Source organism: Danio rerio, chromosome 4 (assembly GCF_049306965.1).
Source record: "Danio rerio strain Tuebingen ecotype United States chromosome 4, GRCz12tu, whole genome shotgun sequence".
NCBI classification, from domain to species: domain Eukaryota; kingdom Metazoa; phylum Chordata; class Actinopteri; order Cypriniformes; family Danionidae; genus Danio; species Danio rerio.
Window position 1 is genome coordinate 48032837 of NC_133179.1, and position 14664 is coordinate 48047500.

The window sequence follows — 14664 nt, forward strand, 5'->3', positions numbered from 1 at the left end:
TTGGAAGTGCATTAGCACAACAAAACATATGATCAAAGCATCCCACATTCGTTGTCACCATGCATGTAGACTTTCCAGTTGACCCAGCAGCACCTCCCACGATTTGCTAAACCCATCGTCATGCACCATTTGGAAACGTGAAAAGCCTTTTGTCTTTTTTCATTTCTGTACTTTTACCCACGCACTAAAAAAGCAATATGGAGCGCTTCACGGATTTGCGTGTCATCCTTTCGCAGGGGCCATGCTAATCTTCTCTGTATCGATCCAATTTTAGTATATGTGCCACCGTAGCGAGCACAGATCAGCAGTCAGGCTCAGGGCATATGTACGCCTTGAGTCCCAGCAATGTTCCTCCAAGGTGGTGGGACCTGGAGAGCCATGTTCCCACTTGTATGCCGTGCACTACAGAGCTTTGGCCCTGTCAGTGCTAGGCACACTGATTGATGCAGTAGGTCACCAAGTTTATGGACAGGGGGAAATTAGAGTGTCAGGATAGCCTATGGCAAAGTCCCAGTAAAGCAAGGGCTTTGAAAGTGCATTGGTTGCACAACAAAACAAATGATCAAAGCATCCCACATTCGTTTTCACCATGCATGTAGACTTTCCAGTTGACCCAGCAGCACCTCCCACGATTTGCTAAACCCATCCTCATGCACCATTTGGAATCGAGAAAAGCCTTTTGTCTTTTTGCATTTCTGTACTTTTACCCACGCACTAAATCAGCAATATGGAGCGCTTCACGGATTTGCGTGTCATCCTTTCGCAGGGGCCATGCTAATCTTCTCTGTATCGATCCAATTTTAGTATATGTGCCACCGTAGCGAGCACGGACGAGTGGACAGGCTCAGGGCATATGTACGCCTCGAGTCCCAGCAATGTTCCTCCAAGGTGGTGGGACCTGGAGAGCCATGTTCCCACTTGTATGCCGTGCACTACAGAGCTTTGGCCCTGTCAGTGCTAGGCACACTGATTGATGCAGTAGGTCACCAAGTTTATGGACGGGGGGAAATTAGAGTGTCAGGATAGCCTATGGCAAAGTCCCACTAAAGCAAGGGCTTTGGAAGTGCATTGGTTGCACAACAAAGCAAACGATCAAAGCATCTCACATTCGTTTTCACCATGCATGTAGACTTTCCAGTTGACCCAGCAGCACCTCCCACGATTTGCTAAACCCATCCTCATGCACCATTTGGAATCGTGAAAAGCCTTTTGTCTTTTTTCATTTCTGTACTTTTACCCACGCACTAAAACAGCAATATGGAGCGCTTCACGGATTTGCGTGTCATCCTTTCGCAGGGGCCATGCTAATCTTCTCTGTATCGATCCAATTTTAGTATATGTGCCACCGTAGCAAGCACAGACCAGCGGTCAGGCTCAGGGCATATGTACGCCTCGAGTCCCAGCAATGTTCCTTCAAGGTGGTGGGACCCGAAGAGCCATGTTCCCACTTGTATGCCGTGCACTACAGAGCTTTGGCCCTGTCAGTGCTAGGCACACTGATTGATGCAGTAGGTCACCAAGTTTATGGACAGGGGGAAATTAGAGTGTCAGGATAGCCTATGGCAAAGTCCCACTAAAGCAAGGGCTTTGGAAGTGCATTAGCACAACAAAACAAACGATCAAAGCATCCCACATTCGTTTTCACCATGCATGTAGACTTTCCAGTTGACCCAGCAGCACCTCCCACGATTTGCTAAACCCATCCTCATGCACCATTTGGAATCGTGAAAAGCCTTTTGTCTTTTTTCATTTCTGTACTTTTACCCACGCACTAAAACAACAATATGGAGCGCTTCACGGATTTGCGTGTCACCCTTTCGCAGGGGCCATGCTAATCTTCTCTGTATCGATCCAATTTTAGTATATGTGCCACCGTAGCGAGCACGGACGAGTGGACAGGCTCAGGGCATATGTACGCCTCGAGTCCCAGCAATGTTCCTCCAAGGTGGTGGGACCTGGAGAGCCATGTTCCCACTTGTATGCCGTGCACTACAGAGCTTTGGCCCTGTCAGTGCTAGGCACACTGATTGATGCAGTAGGTCACCAAGTTTATGGACGGGGGGAATTTAGAGTGTCAGGATAGCCTATGGCAATCCCACTAAAGCAAGGGCTTTGGAAGTGCATTAGCACAACAAAACATATGATCAAAGCATCCCACATTCGTTGTCACCATGCATGTAGACTTTCCAGTTGACCCAGCAGCACCTCCCACGATTTGCTAAACCCATCGTCATGCACCATTTGGAAACGTGAAAAGCCTTTTGTCTTTTTTCATTTCTGTACTTTTACCCACGCACTAAAAAAGCAATATGGAGCGCTTCACGGATTTGCGTGTCATCCTTTCGCAGGGGCCATGCTAATCTTCTCTGTATCGATCCAATTTTAGTATATGTGCCACCGTAGCGAGCACAGATCAGCAGTCAGGCTCAGGGCATATGTACGCCTTGAGTCCCAGCAATGTTCCTCCAAGGTGGTGGGACCTGGAGAGCCATGTTCCCACTTGTATGCCGTGCACTACAGAGCTTTGGCCCTGTCAGTGCTAGGCACACAGATTGATGCAGTAGGTCACCAAGTTTATGGACAGGGGGAAATTAGAGTGTCAGGATAGCCTATGGCAAAGTCCCACTAAAGCAAGGGCTTTGGAAGTGCATTGGTTGCACAACAAAGCAAACGATCAAAGCATCCCACATTCGTTTTCACCATGCATGTAGACTTTCCAGTTGACCCAGCAGCACCTCCCACGATTTGCTAAACCCATCCTCATGCACCATTTGGAATCGTGAAAAGCCTTTTGTCTTTTTGCATTTCTGTACTTTTACCCACGCACTAAAAAAGCAATATGGAGCGCTTCACGGATTTGCGTGTCATCCTTTCGCAGGGGCCATGCTAATCTTCTCTGTATCGATCCAATTTTAGTATATGTGCCACCGTAGCGAGCACAGATCAGCAGTCAGGCTCAGGGCATATGTACGCCTCGAGTCCCAGCAATGTTCCTCCAAGGTGGTGGGACCTGGAGAGCCATATTCCCACTTGTATGCCGTGCACTACAGAGCTTTGGCCCTGTCAGTGCTAGGCACACTGATTGATGCAGTAGGTCACCAAGTTTATGGACAGGGGGAAATTAGAGTGTCAGGATAGCCTATGGCAAAGTCCCAGTAAAGCAAGGGCTTTGAAAGTGCATTGGTTGCACAACAAAACAAATGATCAAAGCATCCCACATTCGTTTTCACCATGCATGTAGACTTTCCAGTTGACCCAGCAGCACCTCCCACGATTTGCTAAACCCATCCTCATGCACCATTTGGAATCGTGAAAAGCCTTTTGTCTTTTTGCATTTCTGTACTTTTACCCACGCACTAAATCAGCAATATGGAGCGCTTCATGGATTTGCGTGTCATCCTTTCGCAGGGGCCATGCTAATCTTCTCTGTATCGATCCAATTTTAGTATATGTGCCACCGTAGCGAGCACAGACGAGTAGACAGGCTCAGGGCATATGTACGCCTCGAGTCCCAGCAATGTTCCTCCAAGGTGGTGGGACCTGGAGAGCCATGTTCCCACTTGTATGCCGTGCACTACAGAGCTTTGGCCCTGTCAGTGCTAGGCACACTGATTGATGCAGTAGGTCACCAAGTTTATGGACGGGGGGAAATTAGAGTGTCAGGATAGCCTATGGCAAAGTCCCAGTAAAGCAAGGGCTTTGGAAGTGCATTGGTTGCACAACAAAGCAAACGATCAAAGCATCTCACATTCGTTTTCACCATGCATGTAGACTTTCCAGTTGACCCAGCAGCACCTCCCACGATTTGCTAAACCCATCCTCATGCACCATTTGGAATCGTGAAAAGCCTTTTGTCTTTTTTCATTTCTGTACTTTTACCCACGCACTAAAACAGCAATATGGAGCGCTTCACGGATTTGCGTGTCATCCTTTCGCAGGGGCCATGCTAATCTTCTCTGTATCAATCCAATTTTAGTATATGTGCCACCGTAGCAAGCACAGACCAGCGGTCAGGCTCAGGGCATATGTACGCCTCGAGTCCCAGCAATGTTCCTTCAAGGTGGTGGGACCCGAAGAGCCATGTTCCCACTTGTATGCCGTGCACTACAGAGCTTTGGCCCTGTCAGTGCTAGGCACACTGATTGATGCAGTAGGTCACCAAGTTTATGGACAGGGGGAAATTAGAGTGTCAGGATAGCCTATGGCAAAGTCCCACTAAAGCAAGGGCTTTGGAAGTGCATTATCACAACAAAACAAACGATCAAAGCATCCCACATTCGTTTTCACCATGCATGTAGACTTTCCAGTTGACCCAGCAGCACCTCCCACGATTTGCTAAACCCATCCTCATGCACCATTTGGAATCGTGAAAAGCCTTTTGTCTTTTTGCATTTCTGTACTTTTACCCACGCACTAAAACAGCAATATGGAGCGCTTCACGGATTTGCGTGTCATCCTTTCGCAGGGGCCATGCTAATCTTCTCTGTATCGATCCAATTTTAGTATATGTGCCACCGTAGCGAGCACAGATCAGCAGTCAGGCTCAGGGCATATGTACGCCTCGAGTCCCAGCAATGTTCCTCCAAGGTGGTGGGACCTGGAGAGCCATGTTCCCACTTGTATGCCGTGCACTACAGAGCTTTGGCCCTGTCAGTGCTAGGCACACTGATTGATGCAGTAGGTCACCAAGTTTATGGACAGGGGGAAATTAGAGTGTCAGGATAGCCTATGGCAAAGTCCCAGTAAAGCAAGGGCTTTGGAAGTGCATTGGTTGCACAACAAAACAAATGATCAAAGCATACCACATTCGTTTTCACCATGCATGTAGACTTTCCAGTTGACCGAGCAGCACCTCCCACGATTTGCTAAACCCATCCTCATGCACCATTTGGAATCGTGAAAAGCCTTTTGTCTTTTTGCATTTCTGTACTTTTACCCACGCACTAAAACAGCAATATGGAGCGCTTCACGGATTTGCGTGTCATCCTTTCGCAGGGGCCATGCTAATCTTCTCTGTATCGATCCAATTTTAGTATATGTGCCACCGTAGCAAGCACAGACCAGCGGTCAGGCTCAGGGCATATGTACGCCTCGAGTCCCAGCAATGTTCCTTCAAGGTGGTGGGACCCGAAGAGCCATGTTCCCACTTGTATGCCGTGCACTACAGAGCTTTGGCCCTGTCAGTGCTAGGCACACTGATTGATGCAGTAGGTCACCAAGTTTATGGACAGGGGGAAATTAGAGTGTCAGGATAGCCTATGGCAAAGTCCCACTAAAGCAAGGGCTTTGGAAGTGCATTAGCACAACAAAACAAACGATCAAAGCATCCCACATTCGTTTTCACCATGCATGTAGACTTTCCAGTTGACCCAGCAGCACCTCCCACGATTTGCTAAACCCATCCTCATGCACCATTTGGAATCGTAAAAAAGCCTTTTGTCTTTTTTCATTTCTGTACTTTTACCCACGCACTAAAACAGCAATATGGAGCACTTCACGGATTTGCGTGTCATCCTTTCGCAGGGGCCATGCTAATCTTCTCTGTATCGATCCAATTTTAGTATATGTGCCACCGTAGCGAGCACAGATCAGCAGTCAGGCTCAGGGCATATGTACGCCTCGAGTCCCAGCAATGTTCCTCCAAGGTGGTGGGACCTGGAGAGCCATGTTCCCACTTGTATGCCGTGCACTACAGAGCTTTGGCCCTGTCAGTGCTAGGCACACTGATTGATGCAGTAGGTCACCAAGTTTATGGACGGGGGGAATTTAGAGTGTCAGGATAGCCTATGGCAATCCCACTAAAGCAAGGGCTTTGGAAGTGCATTAGCACAACAAAACATATGATCAAAGCATCCCACATTCGTTGTCACCATGCATGTAGACTTTCCAGTTGACCCAGCAGCACCTCCCACGATTTGCTAAACCCATCCTCATGCACCATTTGGAAACGTGAAAAGCCTTTTGTCTTTTTTCATTTCTGTACTTTTACCCACGCATTAAAAAAGCAATATGGAGCGCTTCACGGATTTGCGTGTCATCCTTTCTCAGGGGCCATGCTAATCTTCTCTGTATCGATCCAATTTTAGTATATGTGCCACCGTAGCAAGCACAGACCAGTGGTCAGGCTCAGGGCATATGTACGCCTCGAGTCCCAGCAATGTTCCTCCAAGGTGGTGGGACCCGAAGAGCCATGTTCCCACTTGTATGCCGTGCACTACAGAGCTTTGGCCCTGTCAGTGCTAGGCACACAGATTGATGCAGTAGGTCACCAAGTTTATGGACAGGGGGAAATTAGAGTGTCAGGATAGCCTATGGCAAAGTCCCACTAAAGCAAGGGCTTTGGAAGTGCATTAGCACAACAAAACAAACGATCAAAGCATCCCACATTCGTTTTCACCATGCATGTAGACTTTCCAGTTGACCCAGCAGCACCTCCCACGATTTGCTAAACCCATCCTCATGCACCATTTGGAATCGTGAAAAGCCTTTTGTCTTTTTTCATTTCTGTACTTTTACCCACGCACTAAAACAGCAATATGGAGCGCTTCACGGATTTGCGTGTCATCCTTTCGCAGGGGCCATGCTAATCTTCTCTGTATCGATCCAATTTTAGTATATGTGCCACCGTAGCGAGCACAGATCAGCAGTCAGGCTCAGGGCATATGTACGCCTCGAGTCCCAGCAATGTTCCTCCAAGGTGGTGGGACCTGGAGAGCCATGTTCCCACTTGTATGCCGTGCACTACAGAGCTTTGGCCCTGTCAGTGCTAGGCACACTGATTGATGCAGTAGGTCACCAAGTTTATGGACAGGGGGAAATTAGAGTGTCAGGATAGCCTATGGCAAAGTCCCAGTAAAGCAAGGGCTTTGAAAGTGCATTGGTTGCACAACAAAACAAATGATCAAAGCATCCCACATTCGTTTTCACCATGCATGTAGACTTTCCAGTTGACCCAGCAGCACCTCCCACGATTTGCTAAACCCATCCTCATGCACCATTTGGAATCGTGAAAAGCCTTTTGTCTTTTTGCATTTCTGTACTTTTACCCACGCACTAAAACAACAATATGGAGCGCTTCACGGATTTGCGTGTCATCCTTTCGCAGGGGCCATGCTAATCTTCTCTGTATCGATCCAATTTTAGTATATGTGCCACCGTAGCGAGCACGGACGAGTGGACAGGCTCAGGGCATATGTACGCCTCGAGTCCCAGCAATGTTCCTCCAAGGTGGTGGGACCTGGAGAGCCATGTTCCCACTTGTATGCCGTGCACTACAGAGCTTTGGCCCTGTCAGTGCTAGGCACACTGATTGATGCAGTAGGTCACCAAGTTTATGGACGGGGGGAATTTAGAGTGTCAGGATAGCCTATGGCAATCCCACTAAAGCAAGGGCTTTGGAAGTGCATTAGCACAACAAAACATATGATCAAAGCATCCCACATTCGTTGTCACCATGCATGTAGACTTTCCAGTTGACCCAGCAGCACCTCCCACGATTTGCTAAACCCATCGTCATGCACCATTTGGAAACGTGAAAAGCCTTTTGTCTTTTTTCATTTCTGTACTTTTACCCACGCACTAAAAAAGCAATATGGAGCGCTTCACGGATTTGCGTGTCATCCTTTCGCAGGGGCCATGCTAATCTTCTCTGTATCGATCCAATTTTAGTATATGTGCCACCGTAGCGAGCACAGATCAGCAGTCAGGCTCAGGGCATATGTACGCCTTGAGTCCCAGCAATGTTCCTCCAAGGTGGTGGGACCTGGAGAGCCATGTTCCCACTTGTATGCCGTGCACTACAGAGCTTTGGCCCTGTCAGTGCTAGGCACACTGATTGATGCAGTAGGTCACCAAGTTTATGGACAGGGGGAAATTAGAGTGTCAGGATAGCCTATGGCAAAGTCCCAGTAAAGCAAGGGCTTTGAAAGTGCATTGGTTGCACAACAAAACAAATGATCAAAGCATCCCACATTCGTTTTCACCATGCATGTAGACTTTCCAGTTGACCCAGCAGCACCTCCCACGATTTGCTAAACCCATCCTCATGCACCATTTGGAATCGAGAAAAGCCTTTTGTCTTTTTGCATTTCTGTACTTTTACCCACGCACTAAATCAGCAATATGGAGCGCTTCACGGATTTGCGTGTCATCCTTTCGCAGGGGCCATGCTAATCTTCTCTGTATCGATCCAATTTTAGTATATGTGCCACCGTAGCGAGCACGGACGAGTGGACAGGCTCAGGGCATATGTACGCCTCGAGTCCCAGCAATGTTCCTCCAAGGTGGTGGGACCTGGAGAGCCATGTTCCCACTTGTATGCCGTGCACTACAGAGCTTTGGCCCTGTCAGTGCTAGGCACACTGATTGATGCAGTAGGTCACCAAGTTTATGGACGGGGGGAAATTAGAGTGTCAGGATAGCCTATGGCAAAGTCCCAGTAAAGCAAGGGCTTTGGAAGTGCATTGGTTGCACAACAAAGCAAACGATCAAAGCATCTCACATTCGTTTTCACCATGCATGTAGACTTTCCAGTTGACCCAGCAGCACCTCCCACGATTTGCTAAACCCATCCTCATGCACCATTTGGAATCTTGAAAAGCCTTTTGTCTTTTTTCATTTCTGTACTTTTACCCACGCACTAAAACAGCAATATGGAGCGCTTCACGGATTTGCGTGTCATCCTTTCGCAGGGGCCATGCTAATCTTCTCTGTATCGATCCAATTTTAGTATATGTGCCACCGTAGCAAGCACAGACCAGCGGTCAGGCTCAGGGCATATGTACGCCTCGAGTCCCAGCAATGTTCCTTCAAGGTGGTGGGACCCGAAGAGCCATGTTCCCACTTGTATGCCGTGCACTACAGAGCTTTGGCCCTGTCAGTGCTAGGCACACTGATTGATGCAGTAGGTCACCAAGTTTATGGACAGGGGGAAATTAGAGTGTCAGGATAGCCTATGGCAAAGTCCCACTAAAGCAAGGGCTTTGGAAGTGCATTAGCACAACAAAACAAACGATCAAAGCATCCCACATTCGTTTTCACCATGCATGTAGACTTTCCAGTTGACCCAGCAGCACCTCCCACGATTTGCTAAACCCATCCTCATGCACCATTTGGAATCGTGAAAAGCCTTTTGTCTTTTTTCATTTCTGTACTTTTACCCACGCACTAAAACAGCAATATGGAGCGCTTCACGGATTTGCGTGTCATCCTTTCGCAGGGGCCATGCTAATCTTCTCTGTATCGATCCAATTTTAGTATATGTGCCACCGTAGCGAGCACAGATCAGCAGTCAGGCTCAGGGCATATGTACGCCTCGAGTCCCAGCAATGTTCCTCCAAGGTGGTGGGACCTGGAGAGCCATGTTCCCACTTGTATGCCGTGCACTACAGAGCTTTGGCCCTGTCAGTGCTAGGCACACTGATTGATGCAGTAGGTCACCAAGTTTATGGACGGGGGGAATTTAGAGTGTCAGGATAGCCTATGGCAATCCCACTAAAGCAAGGGCTTTGGAAGTGCATTAGCACAACAAAACATATGATCAAAGCATCCCACATTCGTTGTCACCATGCATGTAGACTTTCCAGTTGACCCAGCAGCACCTCCCACGATTTGCTAAACCCATCGTCATGCACCATTTGGAAACGTGAAAAGCCTTTTGTCTTTTTTCATTTCTGTACTTTTACCCACGCACTAAAAAAGCAATATGGAGCGCTTCACGGATTTGCGTGTCATCCTTTCGCAGGGGCCATGCTAATCTTCTCTGTATCGATCCAATTTTAGTATATGTGCCACCGTAGCGAGCACAGATCAGCAGTCAGGCTCAGGGCATATGTACGCCTTGAGTCCCAGCAATGTTCCTCCAAGGTGGTGGGACCTGGAGAGCCATGTTCCCACTTGTATGCCGTGCACTACAGAGCTTTGGCCCTGTCAGTGCTAGGCACACTGATTGATGCAGTAGGTCACCAAGTTTATGGACAGGGGGAAATTAGAGTGTCAGGATAGCCTATGGCAAAGTCCCAGTAAAGCAAGGGCTTTGAAAGTGCATTGGTTGCACAACAAAACAAATGATCAAAGCATCCCACATTCGTTTTCACCATGCATGTAGACTTTCCAGTTGACCCAGCAGCACCTCCCACGATTTGCTAAACCCATCCTCATGCACCGTTTGGAATCGAGAAAAGCCTTTTGTCTTTTTGCATTTCTGTACTTTTACCCACGCACTAAATCAGCAATATGGAGCGCTTCACGGATTTGCGTGTCATCCTTTCGCAGGGGCCATGCTAATCTTCTCTGTATCGATCCAATTTTAGTATATGTGCCACCGTAGCGAGCACGGACGAGTGGACAGGCTCAGGGCATATGTACGCCTCGAGTCCCAGCAATGTTCCTCCAAGGTGGTGGGACCTGGAGAGCCATGTTCCCACTTGTATGCCGTGCACTACAGAGCTTTGGCCCTGTCAGTGCTAGGCACACTGATTGATGCAGTAGGTCACCAAGTTTATGGACGGGGGGAAATTAGAGTGTCAGGATAGCCTATGGCAAAGTCCCAGTAAAGCAAGGGCTTTGGAAGTGCATTGGTTGCACAACAAAGCAAACGATCAAAGCATCTCACATTCGTTTTCACCATGCATGTAGACTTTCCAGTTGACCCAGCAGCACCTCCCACGATTTGCTAAACCCATCCTCATGCACCATTTGGAATCGTGAAAAGCCTTTTGTCTTTTTTCATTTCTGTACTTTTACCCACGCACTAAAACAGCAATATGGAGCGCTTCACGGATTTGCGTGTCATCCTTTCGCAGGGGCCATGCTAATCTTCTCTGTATCGATCCAATTTTAGTATATGTGCCACCGTAGCAAGCACAGACCAGCGGTCAGGCTCAGGGCATATGTACGCCTCGAGTCCCAGCAATGTTCCTTCAAGGTGGTGGGACCCGAAGAGCCATGTTCCCACTTGTATGCCGTGCACTACAGAGCTTTGGCCCTGTCAGTGCTAGGCACACTGATTGATGCAGTAGGTCACCAAGTTTATGGACAGGGGGAAATTAGAGTGTCAGGATAGCCTATGGCAAAGTCCCACTAAAGCAAGGGCTTTGGAAGTGCATTAGCACAACAAAACAAACGATCAAAGCATCCCACATTCGTTTTCACCATGCATGTAGACTTTCCAGTTGACCCAGCAGCACCTCCCACGATTTGCTAAACCCATCCTCATGCACCATTTGGAATCGTGAAAAGCCTTTTGTCTTTTTTCATTTCTGTACTTTTACCCACGCACTAAAACAGCAATATGGAGCGCTTCACGGATTTGCGTGTCATCCTTTCGCAGGGGCCATGCTAATCTTCTCTGTATCGATCCAATTTTAGTATATGTGCCACCGTAGCGAGCACAGATCAGCAGTCAGGCTCAGGGCATATGTACGCCTCGAGTCCCAGCAATGTTCCTCCAAGGTGGTGGGACCTGGAGAGCCATGTTCCCACTTGTATGCCGTGCACTACAGAGCTTTGGCCCTGTCAGTGCTAGGCACACTGATTGATGCAGTAGGTCACCAAGTTTATGGACAGGGGGAAATTAGAGTGTCAGGATAGCCTATGGCAAAGTCCCAGTAAAGCAAGGGCTTTGAAAGTGCATTGGTTGCACAACAAAACAAATGATCAAAGCATCCCACATTCGTTTTCACCATGCATGTAGACTTTCCAGTTGACCCAGCAGCACCTCCCACGATTTGCTAAACCCATCCTCATGCACCATTTGGAATCGTGAAAAGCCTTTTGTCTTTTTGCATTTCTGTACTTTTACCCACGCACTAAAACAACAATATGGAGCGCTTCACGGATTTGCGTGTCATCCTTTCGCAGGGGCCATGCTAATCTTCTCTGTATCGATCCAATTTTAGTATATGTGCCACCGTAGCGAGCACGGACGAGTGGACAGGCTCAGGGCATATGTACGCCTCGAGTCCCAGCAATGTTCCTCCAAGGTGGTGGGACCTGGAGAGCCATGTTCCCACTTGTATGCCGTGCACTACAGAGCTTTGGCCCTGTCAGTGCTAGGCACACTGATTGATGCAGTAGGTCACCAAGTTTATGGACGGGGGGAATTTAGAGTGTCAGGATAGCCTATGGCAATCCCACTAAAGCAAGGGCTTTGGAAGTGCATTAGCACAACAAAACATATGATCAAAGCATCCCACATTCGTTGTCACCATGCATGTAGACTTTCCAGTTGACCCAGCAGCACCTCCCACGATTTGCTAAACCCATCGTCATGCACCATTTGGAAACGTGAAAAGCCTTTTGTCTTTTTTCATTTCTGTACTTTTACCCACGCACTAAAAAAGCAATATGGAGCGCTTCACGGATTTGCGTGTCATCCTTTCGCAGGGGCCATGCTAATCTTCTCTGTATCGATCCAATTTTAGTATATGTGCCACCGTAGCGAGCACAGATCAGCAGTCAGGCTCAGGGCATATGTACGCCTTGAGTCCCAGCAATGTTCCTCCAAGGTGGTGGGACCTGGAGAGCCATGTTCCCACTTGTATGCCGTGCACTACAGAGCTTTGGCCCTGTCAGTGCTAGGCACACTGATTGATGCAGTAGGTCACCAAGTTTATGGACAGGGGGAAATTAGAGTGTCAGGATAGCCTATGGCAAAGTCCCAGTAAAGCAAGGGCTTTGAAAGTGCATTGGTTGCACAACAAAACAAACTAGATTCTTAAAGTTTGAGAACAAACTTTGAGGCTGGCTTGTGAAAGCCTGACGGTAATAGTTTATTTAGTTTAAACAGTTTTTAAAACTATGAAAAGAGATAGATAGATAGATAGATAGATAGATAGATAGATAGATAGATAGATAGATAGATAGATAGATAGATAGATAGATAGATAGATAGATAGAGAGATAGATAGATAGATTAGCATGTTATTAGCATGATTTTAACGTGAAATAGCATGTTGTTCGCATGATTCTAGCATGAATTAGCATGTTACTAGCATGATTTTAGCATGAATTAGCATGTTGTTAGCATGATTTTAGCATAAATTAGCATGTTACTAGCATGATTCTAGCATGAATTAGCATGTTGTTCGCTTGATTCTAGCATGAATTAGCATGTTGTTAGCACGATTCTAGCATGAATTAGCATGTTACTAGCATGATTCTAGCATGAATTAGCATGTACCTAGCATGATTTTAACATGAATTAGCATGTTACTAGCATGATTTTAGCATGAATTAGCATGTTGTTAGCATAATTCTAGCATGAATTAGCACGTTGTTAGCATGATTCTAGCATGAATTAGCATGTTACTAGCATGATTCTAGCATGAATTAGCATGTTACTAGCATGATTCTAGCATGATTTAGCATGTTGTTAGCATGCTTTTAGCATGAATTAGCATGATTCTAGCATGAATTAGCATGTTGTTAGCATGATTTTAGCATGAATTAGCATGTTACTAGCATGATTTTAGCAATAATTAGCATGTTGTTAGCATGATTTTAACATGAATTAGCATGTTGTTAGCACGATTCTAGCATGAATTAGCATGTTACTAGCATGAATTAGCACAATTCTAGCATGAATTAGCATGTTGTTAGCATGATTCTAGCATGAATTAGCATGTTGTTAGCATGATTCTAGCATGATTTAGCATGTTACTAGCAAGATTCTAGCATGAATTAGCATGCTACTAGCATGATTCTAGCATAAATTAGCATGTTGTTAGCATGCTTCTAGCATGAATTAGCATGTTACTAGCATGATTCTAGCATGAATTAGCATGTTGTTAGCATGATTCTAACATGAATTAGCATGTTACTAGCATGATTCTAGCAAGAATTAGCATGTTGTTAGCATGATTCTAGCATGAATTAGCATTTCACTAGCATGATTCTAGCATGAATTAGCATATTGTTAGCATGATTCTAGCATGAACTAGCATGTTGTTAGCATGATTCTAGCATGAATTAGCATGTTGTTAGCATGATTCTAACATGAATTAGCATGTTACTAGCATGATTCTAGCATGAATTAGCATGTTGTTAGCATGATTCTAGCATGAATTAGCATGTTACTAGCATGATTCTAGCATGAATTAGCATGTTGTTAGCACGATGCTAGCATGAATTAGCATGATACTAGCATGATTCTAGCATGAATTAGCATGTTACTAGCATGAATCTAGCATGAATTAGCATGTTGTTAGCATGATTCTAGCATGGATTAGCATGTTACTAGCATGATTATAGCATAAATTAGCATGATTCTAGCATGAATTAGCATGTTGTTAGCATGATTCTAGCATGAATTAGCATGTGACTAGCATGATTCTAGCATGAATTAGCATGTGACTAGCATGATTCTAGCATGAATTAGCATGTGACTAGCATGATTCTAGCATGAATTAGCATGTAACTAGCATGATTCTAGCATGAATTAGCATGTTGTTAGCATGATGGATAGATAAATAGATAGATAGATAGATAGATAGATAGATAGATAGATAGGTAGAGGTAGATAGATAGATAGATAGATAGATAGATAGATAGATAGATAGATAGATAGATAGATAGATACAGACAGACAGACAGACAGACAGACAGATAGATAGATAGATAGGTAAAGGTAGATAGATAAAGGTAGATAGATAGATAGATAGATAG

At 46.2% G+C, this 14664-nt stretch overlaps 1 protein-coding gene and 24 non-coding genes across 28 annotated transcripts in view; 1 reads left to right on the plus strand and 24 right to left on the minus strand.

Annotated features, from left to right (window-relative positions):
- Positions 1-14664, plus strand: part of zgc:113135 — a 283991-nt gene that overhangs the window by 108307 nt on the left and 161020 nt on the right. The window lies entirely within an intron of this gene.
- LOC137494991 (U6 spliceosomal RNA) lies at positions 192-298 on the minus strand. Its single transcript, XR_011014935.2, has one exon. It is a non-coding gene; the product is annotated as a U6 spliceosomal RNA (small nuclear RNA).
- LOC137494550 (U6 spliceosomal RNA) lies at positions 722-828 on the minus strand. Its single transcript, XR_011014496.1, has one exon. It is a non-coding gene; the product is annotated as a U6 spliceosomal RNA (small nuclear RNA).
- On the minus strand, positions 1252-1358 carry LOC137494885 (U6 spliceosomal RNA). Its single transcript, XR_011014829.2, has one exon. It is a non-coding gene; the product is annotated as a U6 spliceosomal RNA (small nuclear RNA).
- On the minus strand, positions 1779-1885 carry LOC137494810 (U6 spliceosomal RNA). Its single transcript, XR_011014755.2, has one exon. It is a non-coding gene; the product is annotated as a U6 spliceosomal RNA (small nuclear RNA).
- Positions 2304-2410, minus strand: LOC141384192 (U6 spliceosomal RNA). The gene has a single exon (XR_012405248.1). It is a non-coding gene; the product is annotated as a U6 spliceosomal RNA (small nuclear RNA).
- LOC137494972 (U6 spliceosomal RNA) lies at positions 2834-2940 on the minus strand. Its single transcript, XR_011014916.2, has one exon. It is a non-coding gene; the product is annotated as a U6 spliceosomal RNA (small nuclear RNA).
- LOC137494809 (U6 spliceosomal RNA) lies at positions 3364-3470 on the minus strand. The gene has a single exon (XR_011014754.2). It is a non-coding gene; the product is annotated as a U6 spliceosomal RNA (small nuclear RNA).
- Positions 3894-4000, minus strand: LOC137494549 (U6 spliceosomal RNA). Its single transcript, XR_011014495.2, has one exon. It is a non-coding gene; the product is annotated as a U6 spliceosomal RNA (small nuclear RNA).
- On the minus strand, positions 4421-4527 carry LOC137494522 (U6 spliceosomal RNA). Its single transcript, XR_011014468.2, has one exon. It is a non-coding gene; the product is annotated as a U6 spliceosomal RNA (small nuclear RNA).
- Positions 4951-5057, minus strand: LOC137494548 (U6 spliceosomal RNA). Its single transcript, XR_011014494.2, has one exon. It is a non-coding gene; the product is annotated as a U6 spliceosomal RNA (small nuclear RNA).
- On the minus strand, positions 5479-5585 carry LOC137494907 (U6 spliceosomal RNA). Its single transcript, XR_011014851.2, has one exon. It is a non-coding gene; the product is annotated as a U6 spliceosomal RNA (small nuclear RNA).
- Positions 6004-6110, minus strand: LOC137494808 (U6 spliceosomal RNA). Its single transcript, XR_011014753.2, has one exon. It is a non-coding gene; the product is annotated as a U6 spliceosomal RNA (small nuclear RNA).
- Positions 6531-6637, minus strand: LOC141384239 (U6 spliceosomal RNA). Its single transcript, XR_012405296.1, has one exon. It is a non-coding gene; the product is annotated as a U6 spliceosomal RNA (small nuclear RNA).
- LOC141384175 (U6 spliceosomal RNA) lies at positions 7061-7167 on the minus strand. Its single transcript, XR_012405231.1, has one exon. It is a non-coding gene; the product is annotated as a U6 spliceosomal RNA (small nuclear RNA).
- On the minus strand, positions 7586-7692 carry LOC141384193 (U6 spliceosomal RNA). The gene has a single exon (XR_012405249.1). It is a non-coding gene; the product is annotated as a U6 spliceosomal RNA (small nuclear RNA).
- Positions 8116-8222, minus strand: LOC137494807 (U6 spliceosomal RNA). The gene has a single exon (XR_011014752.2). It is a non-coding gene; the product is annotated as a U6 spliceosomal RNA (small nuclear RNA).
- On the minus strand, positions 8646-8752 carry LOC137494623 (U6 spliceosomal RNA). Its single transcript, XR_011014569.2, has one exon. It is a non-coding gene; the product is annotated as a U6 spliceosomal RNA (small nuclear RNA).
- On the minus strand, positions 9173-9279 carry LOC141384240 (U6 spliceosomal RNA). The gene has a single exon (XR_012405298.1). It is a non-coding gene; the product is annotated as a U6 spliceosomal RNA (small nuclear RNA).
- On the minus strand, positions 9698-9804 carry LOC141384194 (U6 spliceosomal RNA). Its single transcript, XR_012405250.1, has one exon. It is a non-coding gene; the product is annotated as a U6 spliceosomal RNA (small nuclear RNA).
- LOC141384241 (U6 spliceosomal RNA) lies at positions 10228-10334 on the minus strand. Its single transcript, XR_012405299.1, has one exon. It is a non-coding gene; the product is annotated as a U6 spliceosomal RNA (small nuclear RNA).
- On the minus strand, positions 10758-10864 carry LOC137494893 (U6 spliceosomal RNA). The gene has a single exon (XR_011014837.2). It is a non-coding gene; the product is annotated as a U6 spliceosomal RNA (small nuclear RNA).
- On the minus strand, positions 11285-11391 carry LOC141384242 (U6 spliceosomal RNA). Its single transcript, XR_012405300.1, has one exon. It is a non-coding gene; the product is annotated as a U6 spliceosomal RNA (small nuclear RNA).
- LOC137494872 (U6 spliceosomal RNA) lies at positions 11815-11921 on the minus strand. Its single transcript, XR_011014816.2, has one exon. It is a non-coding gene; the product is annotated as a U6 spliceosomal RNA (small nuclear RNA).
- Positions 12340-12446, minus strand: LOC141384195 (U6 spliceosomal RNA). The gene has a single exon (XR_012405251.1). It is a non-coding gene; the product is annotated as a U6 spliceosomal RNA (small nuclear RNA).